Genomic DNA, 12869 nt, shown 5'->3' with positions numbered 1-12869 from the left:
ATGTTATATGTTTCACTAGACTGTACAACAAGACACTTGTTGACATTTCTCAAATGTTCACTGGACCATCTGGAAAACTATTTCCCACCTGAATCTGCATAAGAACCTCTTTTGAATCTCAGGAGATCTGTATTGCATCTGAGAGAGATGCTTGGATGAACCATGAAGTGCAAAGGTCTTATCATTACTTTACAAGTAGTGTTTGTACAGCACAGATAAACAGAACGATTATCTTATAACAGATTGACTCTTTGTTTGTTTCTTTCTTTGGTTGAAAGGACAGCTAATTAGTTGAGAAACCCTTTTCTGCTACAATAACGAAAAATAAGTCAATCTTATTCAAAACCTTCTGTTTTTCAGCTTTCCTTAGGATTATGATCCTTATAACTCTACTGCCTGTAAGTGCAGCTTGTAGAAAACAAATTAAAAGTGACCAAGCACAAAAAATCATTCCATCTTTTTATTTAAGCATGACACAAACTGAGTGACATGAAAAAGCAAACAAAGAGCAGAAGAAGTCAGGGATAGGTCAGAAAAACAGAGAGCTTAGAGGTTACTTGCTATTGCTTGAAAGAATAAAAATTGGCCTAAATCAATTGATTGTGTGTTTACTGTTTTCCTGCTTTACACACAGTTTGCCTTTACTTACTGACCAGATCCTTGAAAGCAGCTTTGAGCTGTGATATTACAGAAAAGAAGAATACATGTGCTATTGATCCAGTCAATGTCACAGGGCTGACTACTTATACCTCCTGTGCTTATATTTCATTACAACATTTCAGTGCACAAATGATATGATGTCTTTGTGCTAGAAATTTCTACACAGGATTTCTACCACGTCACATAACAGATTGCTTTTACAGCTGAGTTATTTAGAAAAACAACAATAATTCAACAGGACTATTTTTCCCTTTTTTGACCACCTATACTCAATACTAATTTTCTTTCTTCTGTTTAGCATTATGACTCTTTTTCTGCTTTCATACCCCTTTCATTCTCTCTTGAACTACACTGGTGAGCTGTCTGACATAAAAGATAAAACAAAAGAAGGTACATCAATAATAAGATTTCAATGAAATTCAGTTAAATAGCAGACTGCCAAGCTAATGTAAGTACTTAAAAAACAAACAGAGCCATTATCTCTGACGCTATTACTTTTTCTCTTCCTCTGCTTTCTCTAATAAGAAATTAAAATCTATCATGTTCAGGACATAGGAATATTCATCATTCTGTCTACTGGAGGGTTGTGCTTAAGGCTATAAGGAACTCTGAAGGAAAAACAAAATCAGAACCAGTGCTCATTCTTACTCAGTATAGAAGATTAAAAACTGAATCCTCATTTGATATAAATCGCTATAGGTCTTTTTGGAGCAATGCTGATTTGTACCTGCTAAGAATTATGGCCATGGACCCAAAATTAAAATTACCCTTCTCCAGGAGTTATAGTTATATGTATGAACATTATCATCAAAGTGTTTGTAGTTATATTTTCATACAGGAGCATGATATTTTCTCTTGGGGAAAAAAATGTAGATCTGAGCTCTCTTGCAGTTTTATAGCCAGGAGAAGATGACATGTACCTTCATGTTAAATCACCAGCAGACTGTTTCAGGACAGAGTCCTCTCCTTCAAGGACTCCAGTCTTCCTTACCTTAGAAAATTCCCCAGATCTGCACAGTCTGTAAGACAGAGCCCTAACTCTTTGTCATATGGGTACACAGCTCTTACTGCAAAGGGACTCCAGGTGGGCATTTTAGATGATCACCACCACCATGACAGAATACAAGTAGCAACAATCCCCTTTGTAATAGCTCTGTGCAGCTCACAAGTCCTTCACAGTTACAAAATAATGTGGCTTTGTGGAGCCACAAAAGGGGAACTGGCTAGGCCAGAATGGGCTTGCTATTCAGAAACAGAGCTTCAGTTTTAAATAACTACTTTGAAATACTTCCCTAGTACAGAAAGAAGTAGTTGTGCTCAGCTTATTTCCCAGAAAGGTGAATTTGCTTGCCCTGATCTCAGGCAAGACCTGACCTGACAACGCCACCGTTAACTGTGACAGCTATTCTGTAATGGCTTGGGTAGCTCTCGACTGCACTTCAGTCCCTTGGGTGAGCACAGCATAGTTGTACCCTAACCTTTAACTAGCTGAGGGGAGGCTTTCATCCTTGTTTCAGGATGCCAGAAGATGTAGCATTCTCATGCTCCCATGAGTGCTGGCTGTAGAGAAAACAGCCTGTGGGAAGAGGTGCCCATCTGCTTCTTGAGAGGTACCTCTATGCAGTAGAGCACAGCTTCATCTGGCATTAGCCTTGGGTTGTGTCTAGACCTGGAGCTTTGGTTGTAGAGTTACTCTGATTATTTAGCAGTCTAGTGCTGTCCAGCAGTGAGAGCATGCAACTTCAGAGCCTGAAGCTCGGCTTCCCAATTCTTCCCAACTCTGCCACTGATGAGCTAAGCAATTTTTAACCAGTCCAATGATGTTTTCAAACACTTGCTCCTAGAGAAATCTGGATCTGTGCCCTTTTCTTAAAACTGGCCTACCAGTTTTAAGAAAGCTCCTGGGTATAGTTCTCACCCATCCATAAAACTATTATGAACCTCAAAGCAGTTTGAAGGCTTTATTTCCTTTACAGTCTCCAAGATCATCAGATTTACTCAAGTGAATGTTGTTAAAACCTATTTAGGCTTCTTTATCCTCGATAGTCCTTTTGATAGCTATCAACAGATCTTTCTACTCTTTCCTGTGCCAGGAAACTTGAGCCTTGACATGGGTTATGTGAAGGTACAAGGAGGTGGCTGGGTCAGGGCACCCAGTCAGCCTCTGCAAGGGAGGCTCTCATTGGGACACCTCCACATGGACCCCTACGGAGACCCTGCAGGGCAGCTCCCAGACCCAGCACAGCCTCTCCTAAGTTGGGAATCCACTGAGCAGCTGTTCAAACTCATCACTGCTCCCAGCATACAGTGCCCCAAGGAGGATGAGGAACTTATAACACTAAAGTAGGTACTTCCAATAAATGTAAGAAGCCAAGATACATGCCCTTAAAAGCTTAACACAGAAAACCCTAATCCAGCGAGGACGCACATAGATCTGTATATACACGCCAGCTTGTGGATGGAGCCTCACACAGGCATACAACTCTTTTGAAGATTTTGGACTTAAAAAGACACCATATAAAAGGAAGAGGAGAAGGGACAAGAAAAGCAGCAGGAAGGCAACTTTCATCCCAATAACAACCAGTTTATAATGTACATGTCTGAAACCTTCTCAGAAAACTGCTTTTGTTATTCTCTTTGCTCTTCTTCAGCTGGAACTGAAATAGACAAAAAAAAAAACCTCTCAAAAACAAAGTGCTCAATAATAGGCAACTACAGGAAAAGTCAGGAAAGAGGTTTTCACAGCTCTGATTTCCAGTAACTTTTAAGGCATCAAGCTGCCCAATTATCCTAAAATAGTCATCCAGTTTGTTTCTTTGTGGGGAAGCTTGTTGTGCTCAGGTCATAAGGATCATGAAATCAGTTCTTTGTTGAAAGCAGGTATCTTGCCCTCTCATGTTTCCCAACTGAGTGGCCACAAAAGTAAGAAATGAAGCTGAGAAAAACTTTAGAAAACAACAGGAGAACTGTTTTCAACAAAAGAATTAACCTGCCGAATTCATGTTAAATACAGACTTTGCAAAGCAAATCAACATTTTTTTGCTGTGACAGATTTGCTAGGATGACCTAAAATATCTATTCTGAGTGTCTGTTGTATGCTGATGTTTTAGTGTTGATTTCCAAGCTTTTCCAAAAATCTATGAGAAGTAAAAAATTCTTTTTTTTTTTTTTTCCCATGCAAATTTCTTAATGTGGAAACCTCAACGGCAATACTTTGTTCTGTTTTTTTTTTGTTGTTGTTTGTTTGTTTGTTTGTTTTTTTCCCTCTCCATTTTGATGTGTGCTTTTGAAAGCCTTCTAGGCATCTATTTGCATTTTCCAAAAGCTTTGGAAATCTGGCCCTAACTTACTTATGAAAATGGGGCTTAAGCCTTGGAATTACTGAAGGGTTTTTGAAACTCTTTATATTTCAAAGTATATTAGACTTGATTCTGCTGCTTCAGGGGACAGGTAATTCCCACCACCATTTTCAATGGAGATGAACTACTGTACACTAAGAAAAAGTGAGTTCCTGGAAATTACTGACAAGGGAAAAGTATGAAAGGGATTTAGTATTTGTTTTTATATGCATGATAGAAATTTCTGTATAATAAAAAAGTAGGTATGTATTTTGGCATACTTTTGCCAGTTTACAGAACAACAAAACTGATTTATAAACTGAAAGTGAATATATATAAACAGATTTAAATATATTCAAATACATTGCTCAAAAGCAATATATTACTTTGGAAATTATAATAATAATAAATCATAAGCAACAGCACCATGATAGGCCCTTCAAATATCACTGGTTTATGGGCTTCAAGGAGGGGCATCCTAATATCTTAAAAGTTTTGTATCACACTTTGAAAGAGAGGAGATTCTGCTCTGCTAAAAAGAATACCACTATTTTATAGAAAAAACAACACAGTGTTAAAACAGCATTGGAATCACAAAGACTTTGCAACCTTCTTGTGTATTATAAAATAATATTCTTGTCTGAATCTTCTTGATAAGAGAAGGGCAGAGTTCCAGCCATCAAACAAATTAGCTCTTAGATTAAACAGCATACCCATTTCAAGGGTACATTGCCAGGTTTCCAAATTAAAATCTTTTTCTTATCATTCACTCCCAGTTGAAATCAACATTTTTTGTCCCTGTCATTGGATTGTATTTTTAAGGTGTAATTTTTTTTTCTATCCTAAATCATATCTTCAACAGAAGGCTTGTTTTAGGTAGTTTGATCTTCAGGTTTTTCCCCAGTCCTTTGAATAGTGGCACTGCCACCATTTAGCTTCACTAGGGAAGATTAATGTGAGTTCCCACAGGGATATTTATTTGCTTTAGTTGATATCTGCCCATGCTTTATAAGAGCTACAGTAATTCATTTTCTGTCTTCCAAATTTCTTGAGATTTATATTGACACTTTTTGCCAAGATTTAGCAAAAAGTTGATGCAAAGTACTTGCATAAAACTTAGTAGTCAAAGCATTTCATTGTGATTCAAAGTCAAATGAAATATCTAAAGACTAATATTGGTGACTTCCCTCCCAAATCATATGATATTTAGATATTTATTTAATGCTCTTATTTGCATTTTGGTTTTGGAACTGTCAAGGTTCATACCTTTCTTGCTTTTCTTTCTAACCATAACAACTATGAACCTACTTTTTTTTTCTTTTTTTTTTTTCCCTAAAGACAGAACTTTAAGAAAATACTTTAAAAATTATGGTTTGCAGCTGACCACACCAGATAGCTATTACTTTAAATAGGCCAGTGAAAAATTTGAAACCTGGTTCATAGGTATTCATCTAGATCTTATAATCTTATGGCTAATGCACAGATGTGAGGTCCACTAGCAATGTTTAATTCCTCCAACACACATGCACCATCAATTACAACATATTCCTCTAACATGATTGAACTGAGCTTCACAAGCCCTCTCTGAAAGAAGGAGATGACTTTTTATTAATCAGGGAAAAAGAGAGGCAAAGAGCCATTTATTGATTAACAGATAGAACAAGGACTACATGATTCCTTTTCCTGTGCATTAATCAGAATAATGAATACCTTGCCTGATGGACCTGTAACTCTTGAAGGTGGAGAAAGCTGCATGATACCCTTGCACTTCTTAAGAGGAGACACCAACTGCAAATGCAGTGTGAATGCAGGGAAGTTGGAAGTAATTGCACAAAGGTTTAATTTGGCTTTCCCAGGTTGGAAGAAGCAGGAGGCGTACGAGCTTATGATGAAAGTTGAACATTTTCATTGCTGTTCCAAATCCTCACCTTTATTGCCTTTCCTGTGTGCATCCTTCCCCTTGATTAGGCCTCTCCTCTTTTAAAGCCCACCTTTAAATAGTTGTTTATATATTTCTAGATAGGATGTCATTGATTGTCATTCACTCCTAACCAATTAATTTGAGTTAACATAATATGGCCAGGTCAGGAAAGAGGAGTCTGGTCTGGATTTTCTTTTTTGTTTGAACTAATTTGGATTTATTATGTGGAACTAAGTCTCGAAACCTACAAGTCTCTAGGAGCACACAAAATCTGCTGTGTGAAGTGAAAATTGAACCTATTTTACATCTTGGAAAATCAGTCTTTTGTATTTCAAACACTTTAAGACAGAGATTGCTTTGCCGTTTATATCTAACACAGCATGTTACTAATACTCAAAAAACAGCAAATAACAAGATCTAGAAAATCTGGAGGAGAAACAAGGAATTATTTCTCTTCATGCTCCAAGAAATAAGTACTAACTAAACAGAACAACAAAACTAAGAAAAAAGAGCTTGAAGAATGCCCTTAACTTAAATTCTAATTTGAAGTCTGTTTGCTTCCCCTGAATTTCAGACTGCATATTCATTAAAAAAGAAAAAAAAAACACCAACAACAAAAATCAGCCTCTTGAAATGTTCATTTTAAAGTAAAGCAAATAACACTGCAGGACATAAATTTACCCTGTTCCCCAAAATTATCTTGTTTTTCTGCTTGTTGAGTATCAGCTCAGATTTATTTGCTATGGATCCAACAAAGTACTTAAGCACATGCATAACTTTGAACATGCAAGTAGTCCCAGTGAGAGTATTCACATCCTTAAATATATGGACATAGTTAAATAATTTGCTGAAACCAGACCTACTTTATTTCTTCTCAAGAAAGCATTTGCAGAGAGAGAGTTGCTTTATTCTGACCATGAAGAGGTTACTGCAAATACATGACACTGAAAGCTGTGCTGATTACTCGTAGCTGTTTCTGTTCTGAATGAGTCTGATTTTATAGTGTGGATTACATTTAAAGAGTCCACTGAGACACTGTATTTCTCCAAGGTGAAATGACAGTGGGAAGGGCAGTGGTAGCTGAAGATCAGATCAAGCAGAGGAGGAAATTAAGGAACCTCAGAAACATTCTCTTCCTGGTTTTGGTCTAAAAGGCATAATTCTTGGAAAGCTTACATAACCAAAAAGCATGTGGGCCTATTTTCTCCTTTTTATCATCATTAAGAACATATGTGCAAGACTCTGTGCATGTGTGCCTATGTGGTGGAAGGAGTTCTGTGTGCGATGCTCAGTGCCAGCATTAAGAGTGCCTTTTACTCCCTGCCTAGGGTACTTTAATTACCTTTTTGGTAAACAGGTAGCAGGATCCCTATGAGAAATCTACCTCCAAATACATCAATCAGTGATCCAGATCATTAAAAAACAGAACAAAACAAAACAAACAAACAAACAAAAAAAAACCACCAACAGTCTCTGGTTAGGTCCTCAGGATTTCCACATAAATGTAAGGATGTGCTTGACTGCTTTACTGAATTAGAGTCCATACCATTTTTCTAGCAATGTACAAAGCAAGGAGTGACTCAAGGTGAACGAAACAAATTATTGTAGGATTATAATATAGTGTAATTAAGTTAGGAAGCAATTGGGGTGGGCATTGGGAGCCAGGAACTGACTGCCACAGCAGAGACATCCTACAACCACACAAAGTCTTGTCCTTGGCTGGTATAATTAAACATCACTCCATCATATCTTCCTCATAAATTTCTGGAGAAACAAAGTCTCTTGTTCTTTCAGTATGGCTGAAAGAGCAACCAGGCTGCTATGTTACATAGTGGAGGAGGTATTTATGTAATTTTAGCCTTATTTTATGGCTGGACTTGAGGCTATTTTCCCCCATTTTTCTTAAATGGCCACAGTCATCTTCCCCCTTGGAGCTAACCTTGATCAATGCTACCTGTTTACACAATCCCAACACAGAGATTTGTATTTCCTCCTTTTTTACACCACCTCACCTCTCCAAAGATTTCAATTTTTGACATGGAAAAAATCACTCCTGAAAATGTATTTGATGCCCTCCCTGGACATACTTGGCTTATCAATGCGTGCAAAAATTGCTCTGAAATTTCATGTACTTTATTTTGAAGAAGTGGAAATGTTATCTTCAGTGCCTTTAAAAACTACATTACAAGAGGGAAGTAGAGAAAAGAAAACATTAGAATATGAGAAATGTCAGGGCTCTTTCTAGCTACAAAAACCGTCACAACCAGCAAGTGAAACACCAAGACAATACAGAGCATAAATATTTTATGCCTTGTTATGTATGTTCTGAAGATCTTCAACAGAAATCTCTTAATTACGGCCATGAATTTCTCCTCCATAATATTTCTCCTCCCATTAATGTAAAATTTCTAAGAGCAAGTCAGATTGCAAGGGTATAAAAACTGTTGGGTTTGAGAAGCTTATCAGAAAGCTAGCTTTCAACATAAAATTGGGTGTTTGATGTTCTGCTGAACACCTGGAGTGATGAACAATACAAGCCCAATGATTTATCAAGTACTTGCTTTCCGTAAACCATTAACTTCTTGAAAAAAGTTTTTCTCCTCCTAACAATAATTGGTTTCCCAGATCACTCTCCTTCCTTCATACGAAATCCTGAGAAGGCTGGATTTTGAGAAAGGATCTTGCATGAGTTTTACAGCTTCTATTGTGCTTACATGCTTCATGAAAAAAAAAGGAAGTAGCATTGTGAAAGGGTACTTCTCAGGAATTAAAGGAATACTTGGCTAAACGTCTGCAGCAAATGGTCTACCTGGAAAACACAGCCCTTTTTCCTGCTTGTAAACTGTCTGCTGACACAATCTTTAACAATATGCACACCTACGAAGGTAATGGTGAAAAACGCGTAGCGCAAACAAATCTCATCCTGTAGACTACTGGAAAACTGGTCACCAACACCATTTCTAGAGGTATCCCTCTAGTGTTTTGTTTTTCTTAAGGTGTGTATGTAGCTGACCATGTAGATCACATGTTCCCTGACAGATGCCCAACTTGTGATATTCTATGATTCTATGCACAAATATTTGTAATTTCTTCCTAACCATACCTCATTTTGTGTGCTTAAAGCCTTTCACACAGACTGCTTAACACCTCCTCCTGTCTAAAAAGAGAATGAAAAGGCCTAGGTGCAGGTCACACCTAAAAGTGATGTCCCTGTCTCCAGAAAACTCTTTTTCTGGAACTTTGCCTTGCCAGGCGTGCTTATGAAAAATACGCTCAGCGGTATGGTTATGATGTGATCGCAACACAACGTCCATACCAACTAGAAATATTTGTAGAAACATCCCCAAGCCCAAATCTCGCAGATACTTCTGTGCTTGCATTTTGATCGAAGTGTGCCACGCTCAGAAGCTGTGCTTCTGAGCCATGAGGAAAGGTGTGGAACGTTGTTAACATGGTGGTAAGACGAACGGCCAAAGGAGTTCTCTTGGAGAGGCTCCTTCCCAAACCATCAGTGTCTCTTGGCCTCTGGACATGGTCCAGGGGCTGTTTTGGGAAGGCCATCAGCCCCACGAAGAGCCAGGCGTCACCACTGCAGGCAGCTGAGAGCAGACCCAGCGCAAACATTCGTAGACAGCAGTAAATGCCTGTGAATCACAGCTCTCAAGTTCTTTTTTTTTTTTCTTTTCGCCTTTGAAACAGTCATCTTCCTATTCCAAGCTGTACAATCACAAAACTGATTAAAAGTTCTTATTCAAAACTTTCAGCCAAAATAGCCTCTTGCTCAAGATTCTTTGCTGCCCTGAGTTTTTTTTTTTTGTTTGTTTTTTTTCCCCCAGGGAATTTTCCATCATCAAAAACCCAGCGCAGGAAACAACAGCAAACACTGACTGCCGGCTTTCCACATTTCAGTTAAAAACAAGCGACGAAGGCATTCTCACTCCTCCCAGAAACAATAAGGAAAAGTCAGGGAGAGGGAAAAAAAATTTAAAAAAAAGGAAGGAGAGGGAGCAACAGAACCCAGTGCCAGGTCCCAGCTGGGGGTCTCCTATCCTTCCTCCTCTTCCTCCAGGGCTCGCTTCAGGGGGGTCCAGCCGCCCCGGGGGAACCGCCGCTGACAACCCAGGGACCCGCTGCTAGTCCCCGTCCCGTCCCCGGTGCCTCGCGGCCGGCGGTGGGCGTGCGGCTGCGGCTTTAAGAGCTCCCACAATGCCGCGCTGGCGTCCCAGTTCCGTTACATGGCTCCCCCGCTGAAGGGGAGCGGGGCAGAGGCAGGAAGGAGGCGGGGGCGGCCGCGCACACCCCCACCGCAGCCGCCCTCGGCGGGGCCAGGCGGAGCCGAGCCCGCGGTCCCCCCGCCCCGTTTCCCCGCGGGGCAGAGGCGGGGCCGCGGCCGTTGGGGCCGTTGGCGCTGCCCGGAGCCGCTGCGGGACGGGCGCCCGGCGGCAGAGCGGTGAGTGCGCGGCGGGGGAGTCCTGACTGCCCGCTCCCCGGCTCCCCTCGGCTCTGTTTTCCTCTTTCCCCCTCACGCCTGCCTTGCTCTTTCCTGCCCCCGCGCTCCTCCATTCCCTTTCCCTGCCCCGGCGTTTGGTCTCCGTCTTTCCCTCCATCGAGGGTGCTGCTCGGCGCCCTTGCGAGCGGAGTTGGGCAGCTCTTCGTGCTCGGGGAAGCCTTCGCAGGACTTCTCATCCTCCTCACTCGCTGTCCCCAGCGGGGGAATTTCCCCTCTTTCCTTTTTTTTTTTTTGTTTTGTTTGTTTGCGACGTGGACTAGTTTTGGTCTCCCCACCCCCCCCACCCCCCCCCTTCCTCTCCAGACAGTGCCGGTTTGTTTCATGATTAATCTCTTTTATTCCTGTCCCAACCCCTCCTTTCCCCTTTCTCTCCCCCAGTGAGAAAAAGATTAAAAGAAAAGCTGTTTTGCTAGCAGGGAATGCATGAGATATGTATATTTATTTGTTTTTGGGGAGAGCAGTGATGAGGAAAGCTTAAGCAGCGGGACAGTCAAGAGGCACCAGCTCCACAGGGTATGGAAATGGGCTCTGGTCCTCGGTTCGTGCTGCCCGGCAGCATGGGTGTGGAGGTCTGGTCCTGGATCCGTTTTGGGCTCTTGTAGTAGCCTAGTGTGTGCCAACCCGTGTGCCTGTCGGTGGGATGGTGGTTTCATGTGCCAGAGGTGTGGGGTGCGGGTCTGTGGCTTGTGGGCTTCATTGCTGGGGAGAATACGAAGGGGGGAAGGTTATGGATTTCTGTGTCCCCTCTGGAATGACACCTGTCATGCGTTACATCCGAAAATTGCAGTTGTGTCAGAGCTTGCCCCATTAGCAGAATAGCTGGAAACTACCTACACCCGCATCAGAAAGCTCTGTGGTGTGGCTTTTGAAGTCTGGCTTGGACTTCACAAGCTTCTGTCTCATCCCCAGCATCACGCATTCAGATGAAGGATGTGCTGTGCAGAGTAAGTCAATCAGTTGCCTGATGATTTTACCAAGACACCTGTTTAAGGGCTTTGGTGCTCTCAATTAATTGTGCTGGGTAGTGTTCTGATTGTGTTGTGCTGTAAAAGTGAAGCCTGATGGTAGAGAAATAATTTATCAATAATGTGAACTCCTTAGGTCAGATTCAAAGAGTGTAGCCCTGGATTGTGTTGTTACCTCCCCTGATAGATGTCATTCCTAAAGACCATAAGGTTAAATTGCAAAGTAAGTCCAACTCTCTCCCCTTTCTCTAAGGACAGGAGGAAATACAATTTCATATTGAACTTTGTTTAATATCTAATTAGAAAATAGGCTGGATGTTGAACCAGAAGTATTACCTTTTGTGTCTTAGCAATTCATTGCATATTCAATGGTTATTTTTTTTTTGCTGTGAGGGAGTAGAAATAACTGCTTGTCATTTGTAGTGTTCAGCTGCATGCTCTTTAGGACCAACTGTAAGAGCTAAGATAAACTCTCCGTCCTTCCCACCACCACAAACCTAACAGAATTTGACTGTGGTTGTTAATTTTCATTTCTAGGAAAGAAAAAGATTAAAATCTCTGGGATCAGGGAAAATAGATGGGGAGAAAACTAACAAGTAACGTTAACAAGAAGTTTTCTCTTAAAACTGTACCATGGCCTGTGTCTGGAAACACCACCAATAATTCCAAAGAGACAAATTAAGATGATTAGCATTACTTTTTAAACCCTTTTGAGGGAAGCTTTGGAAAGGAACGCATTAGCTGGAAAGCAGGAGATGGAGCTGCTCAAGTACAGTGCTGAGAGCTGAGGATCATGGGTCCTGTTCCTGCTTCTGCCATCGAATGGCAGTATGCCCTTTACCTAAGCTGTTTTCCTGCCTGCACCTCATAGGATATGGAGATTTACGGAATGTCTGTTAAGTACTCTTACACATGATTTTAAGAATAATTATGTGCAAGTGTATTGCTCTTTAGTTGTGATATTTTGAATGCTAGTCAGGTGATAGTTACTCTTGTGCTAATATTTGTTCTTAGGAAGTTGTAACTCTTGATAATCAGCATTCATTTTGAGTGTCAGTGAACAAGACTTTGCATTGCTGTAAAAGTTTTGAGAGTGTTTCCTTTTAACCTCTGTATAACTTTGAGAATATCAGTGCATGCTTCATCCATGGTACCTAATCGGTGTGTGAATTTGATAGTTACTGCTCTGCAGAAAGAAACCCCATGAGATTTAATTGCAGGGTAGAGGATTGTCTCATGGGGGCTGGGCTGGGGACCCCACGCAGTGCAATGCGTGCATTTCTTGGCTTTTTTTTTTTTGAGCTCTGTAATTATGAGATTGGTTTAGTGCATGTGGAGTTTTTTTTGTTCGCTTTCTAATTTTAAATGTCTGCTTGGGTTCTTAAGTCTTTAAGATCTCTGTATGGAAATTAAATGTAAATGCTGTGTAGTTTTCTAGGGCTTGTTTGAAGTGTTAGATTTTTCTTTTAACTTTC

General features: G+C 40.7%; 1 protein-coding gene across 2 annotated transcripts in view; it reads left to right on the top strand.

The window, feature by feature from the left end:
- The first annotated feature begins 10185 nt into the window (after positions 1-10185).
- The window catches only part of RASSF8 (Ras association domain family member 8), an 83585-nt gene continuing 80901 nt past the window's right edge, over positions 10186-12869 (top strand). The window contains exon 1 of one of the 2 annotated variants that reach the window (XM_067000502.1): positions 10186-10369. The gene's annotated coding sequence lies outside the window, so the exon portion shown is untranslated. The remainder of the gene's footprint in view (positions 10370-12869) is intronic. The other variant, XM_067000494.1, reaches the window with a different exon arrangement.

This window comes from Anser cygnoides, chromosome 1, assembly GCF_040182565.1.
Source record: "Anser cygnoides isolate HZ-2024a breed goose chromosome 1, Taihu_goose_T2T_genome, whole genome shotgun sequence".
Taxonomy (NCBI): Eukaryota; Metazoa; Chordata; class Aves; order Anseriformes; family Anatidae; genus Anser; species Anser cygnoides.
Note: the sequence above shows the minus strand (reverse complement) of the source record. Positions and strands in the feature narration are given on the sequence as shown.